General features: G+C 46.1%; 1 protein-coding gene across 1 annotated transcript in view; it reads right to left on the reverse strand.

Moving 5' to 3' along the window:
* Positions 1–19,373, reverse strand: part of CRACD (capping protein inhibiting regulator of actin dynamics) — a 154,753-nt gene extending 135,380 nt beyond the window's left edge. Inside the window, exon 1 of the mRNA XM_075544285.1 lies at positions 19,238–19,373. The gene's annotated coding sequence lies outside the window, so the exon portion shown is untranslated. The remainder of the gene's footprint in view (positions 1–19,237) is intronic.
* Between the last annotated feature and the right edge of the window lie 1,254 nt (positions 19,374–20,627).

Below are 20,627 nucleotides of genomic sequence, written 5' to 3' on the forward strand. Positions count from 1 at the left end.
TCAAGCTGCACTGAGAGCATTAGCTAAAAAGGACTCCAAGAATTGATGGAAAACCAACTGAAAAATTTCAACAAGCTGATGAAGCACTGGAAGCATTTGGAAGACAACGACTGTAGTTGGCCAACTCATTGGAAGAGATGCAAATTTGTACTCGTTTCAAGGAAAGGTGAACCCAAACGAATGCAGAAATTATACAACACGTCACACTCAAGTAAAATTTTGCTGAGGATCATCCAACAATGGTTGTAGCAGTACATTGACAGGAAACTGCCAGAGGTTCAGGCCAGATTCAGAAGAAGATATGGAACAGGGAACATCATTGCTGATGTCAGATGGATCTTGGTTGAAAGCAGAGAATACCAGAAAGCTGTTTACTTGTGTGTTATCGACTATTCCCAGGCATTCAACTGTGTGGATCATAACAAGCTATGGACAACCTTGAGAAGAATGGGAATCCCAGCACCCTTCATTGTGCTCCTGAAGAACTCGTACACGGGTTAAGGGCAGTTGTGTAAACAAAATAAATGGCTTAAAATCAGAAAAGTCGTGCATCAGGTTTGTATCTTCTCACCATACTTATTCAATCTGTAGGTTGAGCAAATCTTCAGAGAATCCAGATCATATGAAGAAGAATGTGGCATCAGGATCAGTGGAAGGCTCATTAACAACTTTTGATCTGCGGATAACACAATCTTGCTAGCGGGAAATGTGGGGGACTTGAAGCCCTTGCTGATGAAGATCAAAGATTGCACCCTTTAGTATGAATTACACCGCAATAGAAAGAAAACCAAACTTCTTGCAACTGGCCCAATAGGCAACATCATGATAGATTGAGAAGTGATTGAAGTTGTCAAGCATTTTGACTTGCTTGGATCCACGATCAGTGCTCACAGAAGCAGCAGTGATCCACGAGCACACTGTATTGCTTGCTCACTGGTTCTCTGCTGCACACGATTTCTTTAACGTGTTGAACAGCAAGGATGTTACTTTGAGGACTAAGGTGTTCTTGACTGAAGCCATGGCGTGTTGTTTTTTTTAAAAAATCATTGTATTAGGGGCTCACACACCTCTTATCCCAAGCCATACACACATCGATTGTATAAAGCACATTTGTACATTCATTACCTCCATGGTGTTTTTTATTGCCTTATATGCATATGAAAGTTGGACATTGAGGGATAAGGTTTCAGGCAACTAAGACCTAGAACAAAATCACACCAATATGAATGGGGTGTGTGTGGGGGGTGAGCAGTATGTGTGGTGGGGATGAGGAGTGGAGACCCCAAACCCATGTCTAGACAATTGGACATCCCTCACAGAAGGGTCACAGGAAGAGAGGAGCCAGTCAGGGTGCAGTATAGCACCGATGAAACATACAACTTTCCGCTAGTTCTTTAATGCTTTGTCCCCTCCACTATCATGACCTTAATTCTACCTTCAAATCAGGTTAGGCCAGAGCATGCACACTGCTACAGATAAGAGCCTGCAACACAGGGAGTCCAGGATAGATAAACCCCTCAGGGCCAACAATGAGAATAGAGGCTCCAGGAGGATAAGGGGAAGGTGTGGGGAGTAAGGGAAAATCGACCGCAAAGATCAACATATAACCCCTTCCCAGGGGGACGAACAACAGAAAAGTGGGTGAAGGGTGACAGAGGATGATGTAAGATATGACAATAATAATCTATAACTTATCAAGGGTTCAGTAGGTGGGAGGGGAGGGGAGGGAGGGAGAAAATGAGGAGCTGATACCTAGGGCTCAAGTAGAAAGAAAATGCTTTGAAAATGATGATGATAACATTATACGCAAATTTGCCTGACACAATGGATGAATGCATGGACTGTGATAAGAGATGTAAGAGCCCCCAATAAAAGTATTTAATAAAAACAAAAATGTTGGACATTGAATAAGGAAGATGGATGAAAAAATCTGTATTTGAATTGTGGTGTTGGCAAAGACTATTGAAAGCACTATGGACTGCCAAAAGCACCAACCAATCCATCTTGGAAGCAGTATGACCAGAGCGCTCCTCAAGACAAGGCTGGCAAGACTTCATCTCACATACTTGGGCATGTTGTCAGGAGAGGTCAGTCCCTGGAGAAGGACGTCATGCTTGGTAAAGTGGAGGGGCAGCGGGAAAGAGGAAGGCCCTGACAGAGGGATTGACACAGTGGCTGCAACAATGGGCTCAGACACAGGAACAATGGTGAGAGGGTACAGGACTGGGCAGTGTTGTGTCTGGGGTCACTACAGGTCAGAGCTGACTCGATGGTACCTAACAACAACATCAACAACGAATCCACAGCAGCAGTTCTGCACTGTCCTAGGAAGTCACTATGAGTAAGAATTGACTCAAGAGCAGTGATATTTTTCCTTTGTTACCAATATTATAATATTGCTAGTGAGTGTACTCTGTGAGGCCCGACATACAAATATCCTCTCCTGAAAGGCCCTGAACTCAGCTACAGGTATTTTTTGGTAGACTCTATTGCCAGTGTGTACTGAAAAGTAACTGCTTGTAACCTTATTTCCAATTTACCCTATAATCATGGAATATTAGTGGAAAGTTACATATATATATAGTTTACTTCATAGGGTAATCATCATATGCCTCTGTGCGTGTTTATATATCTGTATATATATATATATTTGCTTACCCATCTGTACGTGGGTGTGTATATGAGTAAAAATTTCCATTTAATCCAAGTCACTAGGCACTTATTGAATGTCTATTAAGCACACAATATTAAACACAGCAAACAGGACTAGAAAAAGAAGCATAAATCATAGCCTCTCGTCAGCAGCTTTCCAATTTCAAAGAGGCAGGATAGAGAATTCTCTAGTGCTGGAACATGAAAATTAGAAACCAGTTTTATTTGATGTTCTAAATAGGATGCAGTTGTCTACAGACATTCTTTGACTTGGCAATCGCGAGTGTAATTATTTGCAAACAATTCCCCAGGATCACACCTACACCACCAGGCATACAAGTAGTAACTGCAATATTGTTGAAGAAGGATGCTGATAATCTGAGTCTCAATGCACCACTGTTCTCTAGTCGCCGAGCATATGTGTTTATTTGGGGCGTGTCGGGAGGACTGTGGGCTGTAGTGTAATGGATTCTGTGGGAATGAGACTACCTCTACAGTCTACTGTGTGTAATACTTTTTTCTTTTTGATACGCCCCTTTCCCCATTAGTTTCGTACAGTCTTCTCCAAATGAATCACTGCTGTGATAGGTTGGAAAGAACCAACTCCACAATCATTGTACTCGATGCTCAGTAAACACTATTGTAATCCATCAAACTACGCACTAGCTCTGGGGATGCACAGATTAATCAGACACTGTGTCTGTTCTGAAGGGAATCACGATCTATGGGCACAGTGTTGTCAGGGTGGGCAAAGAGCAGCGCGCATGAATTAATCTCAAGGCATCCTTCCTCGTGAATATTTTCCAAATATCCTCTCTGCCTGTGGGGTTTTTGTTTTGTGTTTTAGAAAGAGCTCATTATTTTAAGTTCAGAATAAAGTTGTCTGACTCTAATTGTTTGAAATGGAGTAGTTTCTTTGGTTACCTGGTTTCCTTCGCCCCCAAATATACTGTTTTTATTTTCCCAAAGTCTTTGGAAAATATTTCTGCCCAATACATAGCATCCTGCTTGAAATAGTTTCTGTGCCTCTACCCGCTAGTAGGCTTCTTTTCCGCTCTCCTTGCATGTCTCCATTCTTCCTTAGAGTTCATCTCTTCCCTCAGGTCTTCACAGCATCATTCACACCCCTTAGTCTGGGTCACTACCCCACCAGGTGCACCATCCCCTACCTAGACAGATGCTGGGGAAGTCTCCAGCGCAGCAGGTGTGACGTGGCTAAAAGTAGAACAAACACACAATACCTTCCTAAATCAAGAGTGTGGACTTGACTTGGGAGAAGTACAGTCAGAGTGTTTCTTATAGGAAAGGGTGGCAAGACTTGGTGTCAAGTGTTTTGGACATGTTGACCGGGAGACCACCCCCTGGAGAAAGCACCAGGCTTGGTAACCTCGAGGGGCCAGCAAAACGAGGAAGGCCTGCATGAGATGGATCGGCACAGGGGTGCAGCAATGGGCTCACATATCAGAACGACGAGGACGAGCGTGTGTGGGGCCATGCCGTGCGTCCTTCTGCTGCACGCTGGGTCAGTGTGAGCCGGGCGACTCCACAGGACCGGACAGCAGCAACATGGCCAGTCCCCTCTACCCATGTTGCACATGCCCTGTTTGTGTAACTCAGCCGTTTTTAGGAAACTAAGAAATTTCCCTCCACCACATTTATGCATTGAGCTTCAAACGGCCAAGTCAGCAGCTCAAACCCACCAGCTGCTCTGAGGGAGAAAAAGGAGGCTTTTTATTCCTCTCAAGTTTGAAAGTCACAGAAACCCAAAGGGGCAGTTCTATGCCGCTTGATGGCAGTGGGTTTATTTCACAATCGCTCACTTCCAATTCTGCATGCATGGAGGAAACCAGAAGACGGGTTTTGTGGAAACAGTCGGAGGGACCATTTCTGTGCTGACACTAGCTTCCTGGTGGTGCCACCTCTAGTCTCCCTGGAAGCAGAAACGATCTGCCGGTCTCTGTAGGTCTAGAAGCCAGAGCAGCGCCCTTTCCGCGGGAGGCTATGTTTGCTGAAAAGGTGACGGGGCGTGAATGCGAAGCCTTGGCTCTGCTTGCTTCAGCCAATTTAAAGGGGAAACAAAGATTGTACTTTTTTCCAACAAAGAACAGGGGAAAGAAGTTTTCAAAAGGTAAAAGTGCCCTTTTAATGGTCAGAAATTTAAAGTGTGTGTGTGTGTGTGTGTGTGAAGCAGGAGTACCACATGCCGTTTTTAAAGCAACTCCAGCAGAAAGGCCGGGTGCTTTCTGCCTGCCATTTCCCATCAGAGAAACCTACACAGACCCTGGGCTCCGTTTCTGAAGCCACCTCAGAGGGACAGAGGCAGACCTGCAGGTTCACAGGGTCCCTTCCAGGGAGCGCATTTGGGCATAACCTCTGGAGACGGCACATCCCCCCTCCCCTTGGTTGTCTGGCAAACACCTTCTCATCTTTCAAACCCAGCTCAGGTGGCCACTCTCAGAGGCCCTTTGGCTCCCTTTGCAGGTTGTTTATGCCACCCTTGGGTTCCCAGGACCCTGTGCAAAACTCTCTCACATGTCACTAATCACCGCTTATCCGTTATCTGTTTACGGGTCTGAGTTCAACCCCATGCAGAGTTCAAGTCACATCACACTGCCAGCGGCTTTTTGTGGCTGCTGAGCTGTAAGCCAGGGCTCTGGCCTTTCGTGGCTACCTGCTACTTCAGGGTTGGGTTGCTAGGTGCCAGTTGTTGATTGAGACTCACACCTGACCGAGAAGGACTGCCCCAGTGGGCCGCCTTGGCTGCGATCTTTACGTCAGCGGATCGCCAGGTCTTGATCCTGTGAGGCTGCTGGGTGGGTTCAAACTGCCAGCCTTCCGGTTGGCAGCCTCAGCGTTTAACAGTGGCACCACCAAGGCTCCCCCGACCACTGCCTAGAGTTCTCTGGGACAGCGGAACACGTGACCCTGGTCAGCCGGGTCTTAGTTTGTTCACAGCCTTAGTCCACAGCGTGGCGGCTGGTCATAATGAGCTTGATATGTGTTAATAGAAAGAGGGAAGGAGATTGGGGGAGAGTGGAGGATGGGGGAAGGAAGAGGGGATTGGCATCAACAAAAATGCCCCCCTTTCCATCACTTACTAGGAAACAGCAGAAGCTCATCAGAAAATGCCACCTAAGGGTGGTCTGGTCAGGCTCCCGGAAGGCATCTTGGAGCCTTGCTGGCGTGCTGGGTTAGGTGGTCGGCTGCTGACCACAGGGTCAGCAGTTGGAAACCGCCAGCTCCTCCAGGAGAGAAAGACGAGACTTTCCACTCTCTTTATGAGACGCCACGGGGCAGTCCTACTCTCTCCTGCAGGGCCACTAGGGGTTGGAATCAACTCAACGACAGTGCGTTTGGGCAAAGGTATCCTCTGAAACAGGCGGCTGGACTCACCCCTACAAGCACACACGGCAGGATGTGACTGCCACCGCTGGATGGTGACGCCTCATAATTTGCCCCATCCTTCACGGTGGACCCTAACTGTTCTCGGAAGGGGGCGGGATCTAAGGGAAGAGCCCTAGGAGGGGCCCTCCAATGGACCCGCAGCACGGCACCAGTCACACATTAATTCTTGGGCGCTGCACTATTAGCTGGGATGTGTTTTCTCGACCACACCGGGATGTAGCCAGGATCCTGACCCCTCAGAACCTTGGTTGCCATCCAGCTCCTGATTTCTCTGCCAGCTTCGTCTTAGCCCTCCTCCTGGGTTTCGCCTGGCAGATGGAGAGTGGAGTCCTGTTTCATGCCTCTCCTGTCTCCACCCAGAGCCCTTCCCAGAGGAAGCCTCCATTTCACCCAGCCTCCCCAAGAGATGACAGGGTAAAACAGTCCTCAAATTTTCATCGTCAATGACTGGTATCATGTCAACTCCCTTGGGAAAGACTCGGCTTTGTTGCTTGGGCTGGCAAGATAATCTCTAGCTCTCCCAGTGCCAAAATATGAATTATACATTCGTTTGGAAGATGGGATCAATTAGAGTTCAGTGGCATCATCTGGGAGGGGAGAAGGAGGGCCGAGGGATTGGGCCTCTAAGACGCTCCTGAATGGCATGGCTGCACTCGGATTGCGTCCCCTGAAGAGGGGCCCACCAGCAACGGAATCAAGGGAGGTGTTTCCGAAGAGAAAGGAATAAAGCAGTGGTCCTCAGCCTTCCGAATGCCGCTCCCTTTAATACTGTTCCTTAAGTTGTGGTGACCCCCCAACCATAACATTATTTTCATTGCTACTTCATAACTGTCATTTTGCTACTGATATGAATCGGGCGACCCCTGTGAAAGGGTCGTTCGACCCCCAAAGGGGCCACAACCACGGGTTAAGGACTGCTGGGATAAGCCCTCTTGGAAGTCCTCATTGGGGAAGTCTTCATTAAACCTGTGATGTTAATTAACCCCTCTCACCCACAACTCTCTGGTGGTAATGCTAAGAGAAAATGGAAGACAAAAAAAAAGAATTTTGTAATTAAAAAATAACTTTTAAAGTAATATTAATTATTTATAACAAAAATTATTTTCACTGCTCAATAATTGACCACTATTGGAAATTCAGCGGAGTGCATCCCCCTTCTACAGTGGTCAGTGGGTTGAAGCAGGCCTCGAAGTTCCTCTTGGAGCCCTGGTGGCTTGCTGGTTCTGTGTTGCGCTATTAATCTCAAGGTCAGCAGTTCAAAACTATCAGCCCCGCTCCTTGGGAGAAACATGGGGCTTTCTACTCCAGGAAAGAGTTACAATTTCAGAAGCCCACAGGGGCAGTTCAACTTTGTCCTATGGGGCCGCTATGCGTCTGAATAGACTGGATGGAAGAGAAAGTTGGTTAGGAAGTCCCACTGATTATCACCCTGTGGTCTGTATGAAGAAAAGCCAGTACTCCCCAGGATGACTGTGGCAGGAAGGTGTGAACCCTGCTGAGCCCTCGTGTGCTTGGCCCATGTAGGTCTAACTTCACCATCAGCGGCTCAGCATCAACTGTGCATCTGCAGTTACAAAACGCGGGCTGGGTAATCACAAGTCCATGGAGCGGAACAGCGGAACTGTGTGCCCCAGACTCTACAGCCCCTACCGGACTGCGGGCAGCTAGCTGTGTCCCGGGAGCCCCACACCCTGTGGACATGGTGGCAGGATCCCTATGCCATCAGGTGAGGAGGGACCAGGCGAGCAGGAGCTTTGCTTTACCTGCCTCAGACCAGGGAGCTTTCACAAGTTCATGGAAAAACGGAAAAAACAATCGTGGATTTTCCCCCAGGAACTTTTTGAAGGCCCTCTTTGTAGGAAATTTGCATACATTTACTGTTTTTATTTCTTCCTTTCTTTAAATAACACTCTTGGCTGCTAATGGAAAGTTTGGAGGTTTGAGTCCATGCATCAGTGTCTTAGAAGGAAGATGTAGGGATCTAGTTCTGAAACAAGCCATTAAGACCCAGTGGATATCTGTGTACACAGACACACACACACACAGACACAGACACACACACAGACACAGACACACAAACACACACCACCACCAATGTGGCACACCGCTCTACACATAGACACAAGATCTCCATGAATTGCAGTCACTTCCAAGACAACTACGTTTTTGTTTATTGTGTTTACATGTTGCTTAAACACCAGGCAAGGGGCATTTGCCCACGAGTTCCTCATGTGTAGAAAGTGTCCTCTTTATCTTACTATCCAAAGCATCCCAAGCTTAGTAAGAATGATCGTAACAGCTAAACACTGGCTTACATATTAAAAAATTATTGTGGCCACTATCCATTTTATGTGTGTTGAGTCCAACACTCTAGATCAGTGGTTCTCAGTCTCTGGATAGTGATCCCTTTGGGGGTTGAATGACCCTTTCACAGGGGTTGCTTAAGACCATTGAAGAACACATATTTTGGAGGGGCTTAGGAACTGAGACACCGCTCCTCTCCAGGTGGGTTCGCCCACATGCAGATACACCCACATACAAGTACCCGGCGTGAAGACTGTTACCCATGCTACACCATGCCTCAAGACAAAATTTCATTTATTTGTCATTAGAAATATTTCACAATATATAATTACATACTGTTTTTGTGATTAATCACTGTGCATTAATTATGTTCATTTGTAACAATGAAAATGCATTCTGCATATCAGATATTTACACTATGATTCATAACTAGGAAAATTACAGTTATGAAGTAGCAACAAAAATAATTTTATGGCTGGGGGTCCCCACACCATGAGGAACTGTATGAAAGGGTCACAGGGTGAGGAAGGTGGAGAAGCACTGCTCTAGATGGAGGCAGTTAGAAGGTGGGCCAGTGAGTACTCACTGAATGAAGGAGAGTTTGCTCGATGGTCTAAGGGAAATTACTTAAGCTCTCGAAGCGCTCATTCTTCATTTGTACGATTCATCGAGAAATAATGACTTCAGAAGGACGGTGAGGATTAACGATGTGAGGGGATAAGGCACTGAGCTCAATGTCGGGCACGTAGTCAACATTTACGACGAATAGCTGTTTTCAGCTGTTATTTACAGAGCCACAATACGGGACTGGAGGAGATTTATACCTCATTGGTTTTTGTTAACTTGCCATGATATATAATATCATCATAATAAGATACTAAGTTCTCATATATTAAAGGTAATCATGGAGAGGTCAGATGATGATTCGTGTAATTTGCTTCCTCACTGCCATCAGATCAATTCTGACTGATAAAACAAAACAAACAAACAAAAAACCCAACAACTCACTGCTATTGAGGCGGTTCCGACTCATAGTGACTCTATAGGACTGAGTAAAACTGCCCCAGAAATTTTACATCTTTGCTGGAGCAGAAAGCCTCATCTTTCTCCCACAGAGTGGCTGGTGGTTTCAAACTGCAGAGCTTGTGGTGAGCAGTTCATGTGTAACCCCCACCAGGGCGCCGTATTCTGCTCACAGCGATGCTGTACGGCAGAGTAGAGCTGCTTGCTCTCTTGAGCTTCTGAGCTTGTAACTCCTTCTAAAATAACTCACTGTCATCACGTCTACGCCGACTCACAGTGACCCTGGAGCACAGAGCGGAACTGCCCCTTTGAGTTTCCGAGACAGTACCTGTTTAGATCATCTGGTAGTTTTGAACTGCCGACCTTACTGAGCCCAGCCCATCGTGTAACCTCTGTGCCACCAGGGCTTCATCCTTTGCCTTACTGAATGATTAATGACTTTCAGGTGCTAAGAGACAATCCATCGCAGAGATGCTTGTCCAAACAGAAACCCCCAGGTTCCCCACCGAGGAATTTTTTAGTAGTTCTGGGGTGGGCGCAGGAAGGCGATGTGCAGTGTTTAGCAAGCACCCCGGGTGAGTCTGAAGCAGCTGCGTGGGGACCCTAAAGAAGATGAATTTACAAGTTCTTTCCACTTAAAAAAAGTCTTCCCTTCATGTGCTCATCATGCAAAGTAGCTCTTTTGGGACAACTTCTATTGTCTTACATTGCCGGTGGCTGCACAGAGCGGTACAACCTCCATGGGAGGTAACTGGGCAACGTCTTGCTAAATTAGACGTGTACTTGCTGCCTACCCCCGGCATCCACGGTTACCCCCCAGAACCACAGCTCCACACTGGGCTCCGCGCTGCTGCTCTGAACCCACAGGCACACTGCAAAGTGGCTTCATTGTCAAGGAAACCACCACACGATCCACAGCTTCCAGACACTGAAACACCTGCTCAAGATAGATCACAGTCTTCGCACTAGCTCACTGGGCTTTCACACAGACACCCTGGAAAAAGTCAGGCAGCGTAGGAAAGGAGGATGGCCCACGGTGCCCAGTCTCATTCCAAGGACTGATTCTTTTTAAAAAACATTTTATTAGGGGCTCATACAACCGTTATCCCTATCCATACATACATCAATTGTGTAAAGCACATCTGTACATCCATTGTCCTCATCATTTTCAAAGCATTTGCTCTCCACTTAAGCCCTTGGCATCAGGTCCTTTTTCCCCCCTCCATCCCTGTTCCCCCCTCCCTCATGAGCCCTTGATAATTTATAAGTTATTATTTTGTCATATCTTGCCCTGTCCCACGTCTCCCTTCCCCCCCTCTTCTGTTGTCTGTCCCCCAGGGAGGAGGTCACATGCAGATCCTAGTAATCAGTTCCCTCCTTCCAACCCACTCTCCCTCCACCCTCCCAGTATTGCCACTCACATCATACTCCTGGTCCTGAAGGGATCATCCACCCTGGATCCCCTGTGCCCCCAGCTCCCATCTATACCAGTAGGTGTACATCCTCTGGTCTAGCCAGACTTGCAAGGCAGAATTTGGATCATGATGGGGGTTAGGGAGAGGAAGCATTTAGTAACTGGAGGAAAGCTGTGTTCTTCATCGGTGCTACATCACACCCTGACTGACTCATCTCCTCCCCTAGACCCTTCTGGGAGGGGATCTCCAGTGGCCGACAAATGGGCTTTGGGTTCTCCACTCTGCACTTCCCCCTTCATTCACTATGGTAAGATTTTTTTTTTGTTCTGATGATGCCTTATACCTGATCCCTTCGACACCTCGTGACCGCACAGGCTGGTGTGCTTCTTCCATATGGGCTTTGTTGCTTCTGAGCTAGATGGCTGCTTGTTTACCTTCAAGTCTTTAAGACCCCAGGCCCTATACCTTTTGATAGCCAAGGCACCATCAGCTTCCTTCGTCACATTTGCTTATGCACCCGTTTGTCCTCAGCGATTGTATCATGTAGGTGTGCACCCAATGATACGATTTTTTGTTCTTTGATGCCTGATAACCGATCCCTTCAGAGCCGCATAATCACACAGGCTGGTGTGTTGTTCCATGTGGGCTTTGTTGCTTCTAAGCTATATGATCGCTTGTTTATCTTCAAGCCTTTAAGACCCCAGACGCTATATCTTTTGATAGCCGGGCACCATCAGCTTTCTTCACCACATTTGTTTATTCACCCACTTGTCTTCAGCAGTTGTGTCGGGAGGGTGAGCATCATAGAATGCCAATTTAACAGAAGAAAGCATTCTTGCATCGAGGGAGTACTTGAGTGGAGGCCCAATGCCAAGGACTGTCCTAGATGGTTACTGTGAGTCCATGAAGTGAGTTTGTTTTATTAGTCATGCCACAGGAGAGAGGGGGCTGTCTGCTCCAGTAAATATTGAAAGTCTCAGAACCCTAAAGCGGTAGTTCTAATCTGGCCTAGAAGGTTCTTATGAAAGCAAGTCACAGGTCAATATATATAGTACTCAATTATTTGTGTTATTGAAAAAAGGGGGGAAAATGAGCACCAGGTGGGGACTGGCATCACCAAGTCTGGTGGTGGAAAGTTGGCTGGGCTCCCGGAGGCTGCTGGCTAACGCCAGGATCCCAAGGACCCCCAGGGAGTGGGCCCTTTGTTGCAACCACCGTGTCAATCAACTCGGTAAAGTTGTCTGCTTTTGGCACACTGTCTACCAAGCAAGGTGCCCTTTTCCAGAAACTGGTCTCTCTTGATCACATGTCTGAAGTATGTAGGACAAAGTCCCACCTTCCTTGTTTCTAAGGAGCATTCTGGTTGTACTTCTTTGAAGACTGATTTATTCTGGCAACCCACGGTATATCCTTTCAATATTCTTCACCAACACCACGATTCAAATGCATCAGTTCTTCTGCAGACTTCACGATTCCTCATCCAGCTTTCACATGCAAACGAAGTGCTTGAAAAACACTGTGGCTTTGGTCTGGCTCACCCTCACCCTCAAATGACATTCTTGCCCTTCAACACCTTAAAGAGGTCTTGGGCAGCAGTTCTGCCCAGGGCAATACATGGTTTGATTTCTTGACTGTTGCTTCTATAGGTGTTGATTGTGGATCCAAGTCAGATGAAATTCCTGGTAATTTCCATCTTAGCTTCTTTTATCATCCTGTTGTCTGTTGGTCCACTTGTGAAGATTTTGTTTCCTTTATCTTGAGTTGTAATTGATACAGACAGCTGTGGTCTTTGGTCTTCCATCCATGTTTCCAGTCCTCTTAGCTTTCAGCAAGCAAAGTTGTGTCATCTACATAGCACAGGTTATCAAGGAGTGTGATAATTAGGGTTTTTGTGCCAACATGGCTCCCATAGGAACACATGGGCGGAGTTTAGCCTGTCAATCAAGTTGCAGCTTGATTGGAGGGCGAATGAGATAAATGACTTTCCAAAGCTAGCCTCTTCCGCTTTCTCCCTGTGATTGGACCAGTATGCTGCTGCCTGAGTTAGTTGCTCTGCCTCAACCGTGTGCTGCGCTCCCTGTGGGCACAGCCAACCCGTGGATTGTGGTGGACTGTGTAGTCATGCTGTGGATTGCTATGTCTTGAGGCTCCATTGTGACCTGCTTAGCTATGCTGCTGTGCTACTGGCCTCTGCTACACCTGGACATCTCATCTTCTTGCTGTTGCAGCCCCACCTTGCTGGTCTGCTGCCTGTGGCCTGACTGTGCTGATCTTGCCTGTGGGCGGACTCCATACCTCCTGCTTCCTTGACTTTGAGGTCTGCTTCCTTGACTTTAGACCAAAGGGCCAACATGAGCAGGAAAGACCTTCACTGTATTAACTGCCCTATGAAAGCGAGCTGAATTTAGCCCTCCATACTGCTGTGTGGACCAATTAGCTGTTGTATTTTTTCTTGCTGTATAAGCCTATCCATCTATCTATCTACTATCTATCTATCTATCTATCTATCTATCTATCTATCTATCTATCTATCTAAGCGTCCTGGTTTTGTTTCTTTAGAGAATCTTGCTTAACACAATGAGTCATTCTCCAGTATTGGTACCTCATTCTTCATGTAGTTGCATTATGTCAGGCTAGGTCGTTTGGAGAAGCAAACCAGTGACATTCATCTATGTACAAGAAATAACTTTATATTAAGAAGCAACTTTACATCAAGAAAGCAACCCAGCCCAGCCTAACTCAAGTCCATAGATCCAAGGCTAGCCATGCCCCCTTCAGCCTCATGGGGCCATATGCCAGAAGCAGGAAGGTCAGAGGGCAGTTGGCACAGTCTTGTGGATCCAAGGTCGGTGGAAACATCAGGGTGCTGACAGCAATCAGGCTCGAGTGGCGCACAGGGGCCATCTGTGAAGGTGGGACAGAGGGTCCCAGTGCAGTCCCAGTGAGGAGGAAGGCAAAGTGGCAAAGAGAGATGTCTCTTATGGCATCAAGGAGATGTCGTCAGGGTGTGGCTTGATTGACAGGTTTTGACTCTACCCCTAGCCAGGCCTGCCTAGCTGACAGACTCCCTAACCGTCACATTCAGCTTCGTTGCGCATGCCGATGGGATAAGTATGAGAAGAGGATACAGCTCGGAGGCACACGTGGCCTGACTCAGACCATGCAGCAGCCCCTTGCTCTCCTCAAAGGACTTCCCCTGGGTCTATGCTCAGGTTCTGCACGAGATTAAATCAAATGCTTTGGAACGCACATACTTCTCAATGTTAACCATAGTTTGTTATGATCCACACAGCTGAATATCTTTGCATAGTCACTGAAACACAAGCAAACATCAAGAAGGGTTACTTCTTGGGAGGGAGATTTGGGCAGCTAGGAGGAGTGGAAAGAAACTTCACTTTTATAGTAGATTTAACTTTTTTTTTTTTTTGGTAAAAGGTGGAAACAAGCAAAAGCCTGCCTGTGGAGGGATGGGTAAATAACGGTGGCACACACGCAATGGAATCGTATGCCTCTCGAGAGAACGACAATGAACCTGTCAAACACCTCATGACATGGACGAACTTGGAAGACATTATTCTCAGCATTAGTCAATCTCATACAGGCAAACACTCTACAGGACACCGCTATTATAAGCAACAACAAGCAAATAAGAAAAAAGGTTTTCATACCCAAAGAAGTCAATTTTGAATGCTACCTTAGAGTCGGCAGGGAGAGGGGAGGGAGGAAGAGGAAAGAGGAAAATAGAATGTCTATGTTTGAAGATTAAAAACCCTATGCCACTGAGTCAACGCTAACTCAGAGAAGAGAAGGCAAAACTATGCTACAGGGTTGCAGGCTGTATTCTTTTCAGGAGCAGACAGCCCTATCTTTCTTCCACGGACCTAGACTGTAAGTTCAAATCACTGGTCCTTTGGTGGAGACCTGAGCACTATAACCACTGTGCCACCAGGGCGCCTGGTACACGTATTATTAGTTCAAACATATAAGCTAGGTTGGGAGGTAAAGGAAAATGACCACTGTTTCTCCCATTGGCCAAAAGGTCCCAGGAAGAAGCAGGGTAAGGCACCTGGAGTTCCTTGGGGAAATGACAAGAGAGAATAACCCAGGCACAGGAAAGGTGAGTGTGGAAAAAAGATCAGTATTTGGGAATTATCAGATTAGAAAAAAATTATTAGGTGGGGTTAAGGCACTAGAGAGAAAGTAAAGGTACGGGAAATTAAGATAAGCCCAAAAAGCAATGATAGAACTCATTGTTAAAAGGAGTCAAATGGGTCATTTAATTCAGTAGAGGAACATGACAGCCTTGCAATGTTCAGGAGCAGAGCAAAGAAATGCTAACAAAGGAGTCGACCCATCTTTGGTGGAGGGGAGCTTACTTTGTTTTTTAAAATTATACTAAGAACATATGGTTCAACACAAAGATCCAAGCAGCCGGATGTCGCTCAGAGAGAAGCAGAAAACAAGCTTAGAGGAAAGAAAACCACACTGAAACAGAAGGAGACAGAGGGTCCTGAGAAGAAAGGACTACGCTAGGCAACAAGAAATGGTGAACACCTTGTGTGGGGCACGCCGGTCAGGACGGTCCAGTCCCAGCCAGAGCCTTTTCCACCTCACACCTCGACTTCAGAACCACGAACGAGCAAGCCTCCGACGTCCCATTCAACTCTTTCTCACTCGACTTCCTGACAGAGTTCTAACGGTTCTGGTTCTGACTGAGTTCCTCCCTCCAGCTCTGGCTTTGTCTCCCCTCCCAGCTGACTGCTTGGCTGAGAAAGTCCTCTATCAAAACTGCCCTTTGTCGCTCCGTCCACATTGAGAGAGAGAGAGAGAGAGAGAGAGAGAGAGAGAGAGAGAGAGAGAGAGAGAGAGAGAGATTGGAGGTGGGAATAGACAGGCCTGCAAAGTCTTGATTTTGTATCTGTATATCTGTTATTTTTTTTCCTTTTCATCCATTCTTTCTTTTCTTTTTGTTTGAAATGCAGACTTGTGTGTGTCATGGTATTTACCTTTATTGTCGGCAACTCGTGTGCACCTCCCCAAGCCTTCCTTGCCATCGTGATGCTGGATGTATCATCCCTGCAGTGGATGCTGCAGGGTCGTCTTTTTCTCAAGTGTAGCTCCCAAAGTGAAAGGAGCGCAGGTGGCACATTGGTTAAGCGCTTGGCTGCTAAGCTAAAGGTGGGCAGTTTGAACCCACCCAAAGGTCTCCAGGGCAGATCTGCCCCTGTAAGAAGTACAGCCGAGAAAACCCTCGGCACAGCGGAGCTGGGAGGCAGGATCCCCTGGACGGCAGTCAACAACCGCATCCTGCAAAGCCTAGCTTCAATGTTGTTATTGTGCTTAGGTGCCATCGACTCGGTTGTGCCCACCCTAGGCACAGCCGAACGAAACCCTGCCCGGTCCTGCAACGTCCTCAGTGTTTCCTGTGCCTGAGCCCGTTGTGGTAGCCACTGCGTCAGTCCATCTCACTGAACGTCTTCTTGTCTTAGCTGAAGTAAGGTTCTACTATTTATAGATACTCGCTAATCACTGGACACGTTTCTTTAAAAAATAAGGAAAAAATTATTAAGTGTTTTCAAATCCCCCTAATTTGATTGCAATATATCACCTGACTCAGTGCTATCCATCTGTCTGTCTGGCTGGCTCTACATGGAGAAGGAGGCTTCAAAAAGTGTGTGGAACATAGAATTCAAAGATTATGAAAATTTTTTATTAACTCTTCGAAGTACCATTGTGTGGGAGTTACATAATTTCATGTCCACTTGGAGATATATAAAAGTGTAGGGGTGGAGTTTTAGACTGTCAATCAGGTCACAGCCTGACGGTACTTCCTTGTGGGCGTGGTCTTCTCTTAAGGAGGGTCCTGGTAACCTCCCTTCTTCCTGCCTTCACCTCCCTGCTGGATGTCCCTGGTTGCTGCGAGCCCTGTGATGCGGCCACACCATTGGATCCACGTGATTTTGAACCCGCCAGTCTGTGATCTTCCTGCATTCTGCATCATTGCATGTGGCTGCATGAGTCTAAAGAGGGACTTATGGACTAGTTTTGGACTTATGGATTTGATCTGAACTGGGCTGGGATGTTTGCTTGATAGACAATTGCTTCTTGATATAAAGTTCTTTCTTAGACATATATGAGTGTCGCTGGACTTGTTTCTCTAGTCAACCCGGCTTTAACACACTTTGTGTGATGGGTAGCTATAGATATAGTTATAAGCATATAGGCATATATCTATGTCTATGTGTGTGTTTATTTAATTGTTTGTTTCTTTCTCTGCTATGTGAGAAGAAATCATGTGGTTCTGTCACAAAAAGTTTCTAGAAGCCACAGAAATTGCAATATTGTTTTTTCTGGACAAATTTCATTTAAAAGGGCTTAAAAAGCACTTGTTCCCCTACGTTTGCCATGCAAAATGGCCAGTGGGGTACGGAGGCACAAGACCCCACATGGATTCTGGGAGAAAGCATCGACTCTGAGCTAAGCGATCTGGATGGGGGGCGCCATGGTGCATGTGCGTCACACGTGTCCTGGGCCGGGGCAATCCCCTGCCATCCCTGCCTCCATTCTACAACCAATGCCGCAGGAGCAGGGGGAGGGGGCTAACCTGGCTCTTTTGTTCACCGTTTGTCATTGGGCAAGTCGTTTAAGCTTTTTCCACTTGTAAAATGGGACAACAGTATTGTTTATTATTAGAGTGGCAGAGCTGATTCAGTGACAGCATGAGTGCGTGCGTGTGTGTGATTGCAGAGGAACCTGACAGACAAGGCGAAAACAAGGTTATATTTGCTACCTCTTTAAACTTATCTCCTACAATCTCCCTCCACTAGCCTTTGGAGGGTCCTTGAACACCCCAGTCCACTTCTCCTTGTAGAGCCTTGAATCATCTGCTTCCTCTGCCTGAAACACTCCTGACCCCTCATGTCACCCCCAGGGAGGCCTGCTCTGACCCCTCTGTGGATCCCGTACTTGTAAGTGATCCGGCCTCACCCAACACTCCCAAACACGCTTTCTCTGCTCTACTTATTTCCCCATGTTGTGATTGGCTTCTAATATTTTTAATGACTTATTTATTGCCTTGTTTATCATCTGTCTCCTTCCAGGCTCAAACATCAGCTCCAAAGGGATCTAGATCCGTTTCATTGACTGACGTAGTTACCAAGCAGCTAGAACAGCATCTAACTCACAGAGATGCTCAACAAAGTTTCTTTCAAATCCGTGGCTTACTTTTTAAATTAATCACTTCTTTGTTGCACATGAGCATGGAGGTAATTAGGGGAAAAATGAAATCGTCATATTTTTACCGCTCAGTCATGTTTTTCAAATTATTGTCAGCCAGAGTGGTTTCTATTTCTCTTAAGTGACTTCCTGGCAGCCCCATCTGTCATCTTAGGGATAAGAGCCCTCTCATCGTGTTGGTGCACGGATCAAACTAAACAATGCTTCCACCTAGTCCACGGAACACTGAAGACTCCACCAGCTGCTATTCAGCCGAAGTGGAGTGTGCTCCATAGGATTTTCCATGGCTTCCTTTTGGGAAGTAGACCACCAGGTGTTTCTCCCAAGGTAAAGCTGGGTGGATTTGAACTATCAACCATTCAGTTAGCAGTCGAGTGTGTTAGCCATTTATATAACCCAGGCACTCAGTAGAAGTGAATACAGGTAGTTGCTATTTACTTTAATCTTGTCTTTAACTCTGCCTATAGTTCCCCCAAAAGAAAACTAAAAATAGTAACTAACAATGATCCTACATGACAAAGTAGAACTGCCACTGTCAGTCTCCGAGACTGTAAATCTTTATGGGAGTAGAAAGTTCATCTTTCTCCCATCCCATAAAGCAGGTAGCACATATTGTAGCTAAAAGAATGGTGATGCCGCTCTGGAAAGAGACAGGTGAGGGATGCCCCCACTGCCCACACAGGCAAGACAAGGTCTCAAAACTTATGGTACTCTCTGGTCCCAAATACCACAAACAATTCTAGAATTTTATCACAACAAAAGCACTGTGATCTTGACTCAGATAATTTAAAAGATTTGCATATATATATATATATATATATATAAAATTTAAAAGATGTAGCTGGTAAGAAATCAAAGATCATCTGTGGCCTGGTTCTTTTAATATGAGATCCAGTGAATTAGTGCATATCCTCCATTGCTAGGGTCCTAGGCCCTGTCAAAGACAGACTCTTTACTATAGTGGTTCTCAACCTGTGGGTCGCAACCCCTTTGGGACTTGAAAGACCTTTTCACAGGGGTTGCCCGATTCATACAGTAGCAAAATTACAGTGACGAAGTAGCAACAAACATACTGTTATGGTTGGGGGTCCCCACACGTGAGGAACTGTACGAAAGGGTGGCGGCATGAGGAGGGTGGAGAACCACTGCTTTCGTACTTTCAACCACACACTATGGGAACATCTTCTAAACAAATGGCTTACCTCTGATTAAGATATGAATAGCCACACGTCCTTTTCCTGCAGATAATCTCCCCACTGAAATTCTCTTCGGGTCAAAAGGAGAATTCCCCTTCAGTGATAAGTGCGTCAGGAAACGGTTTTCATTGTTGATCAAGCCTTTGAGCTGTTGAGAGAAAACAAGACACCAAGACATGACGTCTTCACTCCTCTCCAGGGAAGTCTTTAAAATGAACCTCTTTCCCGTTCCTTGGCAGGAGTCAGTTCAGATTATTTGCTTGTTGGTTGTTGTTGTTTTTCTGAGGTTTCCAATTAGGTTTCGTGATGTTAAATTTGCATTGCTTAGTTTAAATTCATCTGGGGTTTTTGAATGATTGGTTACAAATGGTTTCCACTTTTGAAGGGACTAACATCCTTATATCCATAAGCTTAGAGATGCCTATCCTTCCCACACACAGAGTTCTCACATTTATTCTTCAAGCAACACTCCAAGGAGCTAGGAGACCCAATTCAACCTAGGGAGAAGTGGAGGCAGAGATCATTAGATTATTTCCTTCCCCAGAGTGAGTGAAGGCACATTTCTTTTGAAATACAAATCACAGGGTTCACTAGGTCAAAAGTCACACTTCAGGTACGGCCAAACCCTAAACAAACTCACTGCCATCAAGTTGATGCCGACTCACAGTGACCCTTCAGGTAGGGCAGTACACTCCAAACACCTCGGCCCCTTGCCATCCAGTTCATTCTGATTCATAGAACAGAGCAGAACTGCTCCCTAGAGACCTACTGTGACAAGATAACTGTAGATTTTGGAATGGAAATTGAGGTGGAAAAGAGCCCAAACCAACCCTAGATCCAAATATCCTTTTGCAAAGCTTAGCAAAACAAGACAACTTCCTGGGGTAATGATGGAGGATGAAACCACTTCAAACCTTATGCATGTCAATGGACTTCATTCTCACGAAGAGTTCATGGTGAGAGTTTAGGAACCCAAACCCATTATCATCGAGTCAACTCTGACTCCTAGCGGCCCTGTATGATGGAGTGGAATTGTTTGCTAGGGTTTGCAAGACTGTATATCCTTTCAGGAGCAGGCTGCCTCATCTTTCTCCTGTGGAGTAGTGGATGGGTTTGAACCACCGCACTTGTTAGCCTACCATATCACCAGGGCTCCTTACTAGAAAAATGGGGGGGGGGGGACCTGTTTGTGTTAGTCTGGGTAGAGAAACAAATTCATAAACACTCACATGTATATAAGAAAGATCTTTATACACAAGAGCAATTGAATATTGAGAAAACATGTCAGCCCAGTCCAGATCAAGTTCATAAGTCTGATATTAGCCCATATGTCTGACAACAGTCTATAAAGTCCTCTTCAGACTCATGCTACACATGCAATAATGCTGAATGCAAG

This window comes from Tenrec ecaudatus, chromosome 3 (genome assembly GCF_050624435.1).
Source record: "Tenrec ecaudatus isolate mTenEca1 chromosome 3, mTenEca1.hap1, whole genome shotgun sequence".
Taxonomy (NCBI): Eukaryota; Metazoa; Chordata; class Mammalia; order Afrosoricida; family Tenrecidae; genus Tenrec; species Tenrec ecaudatus.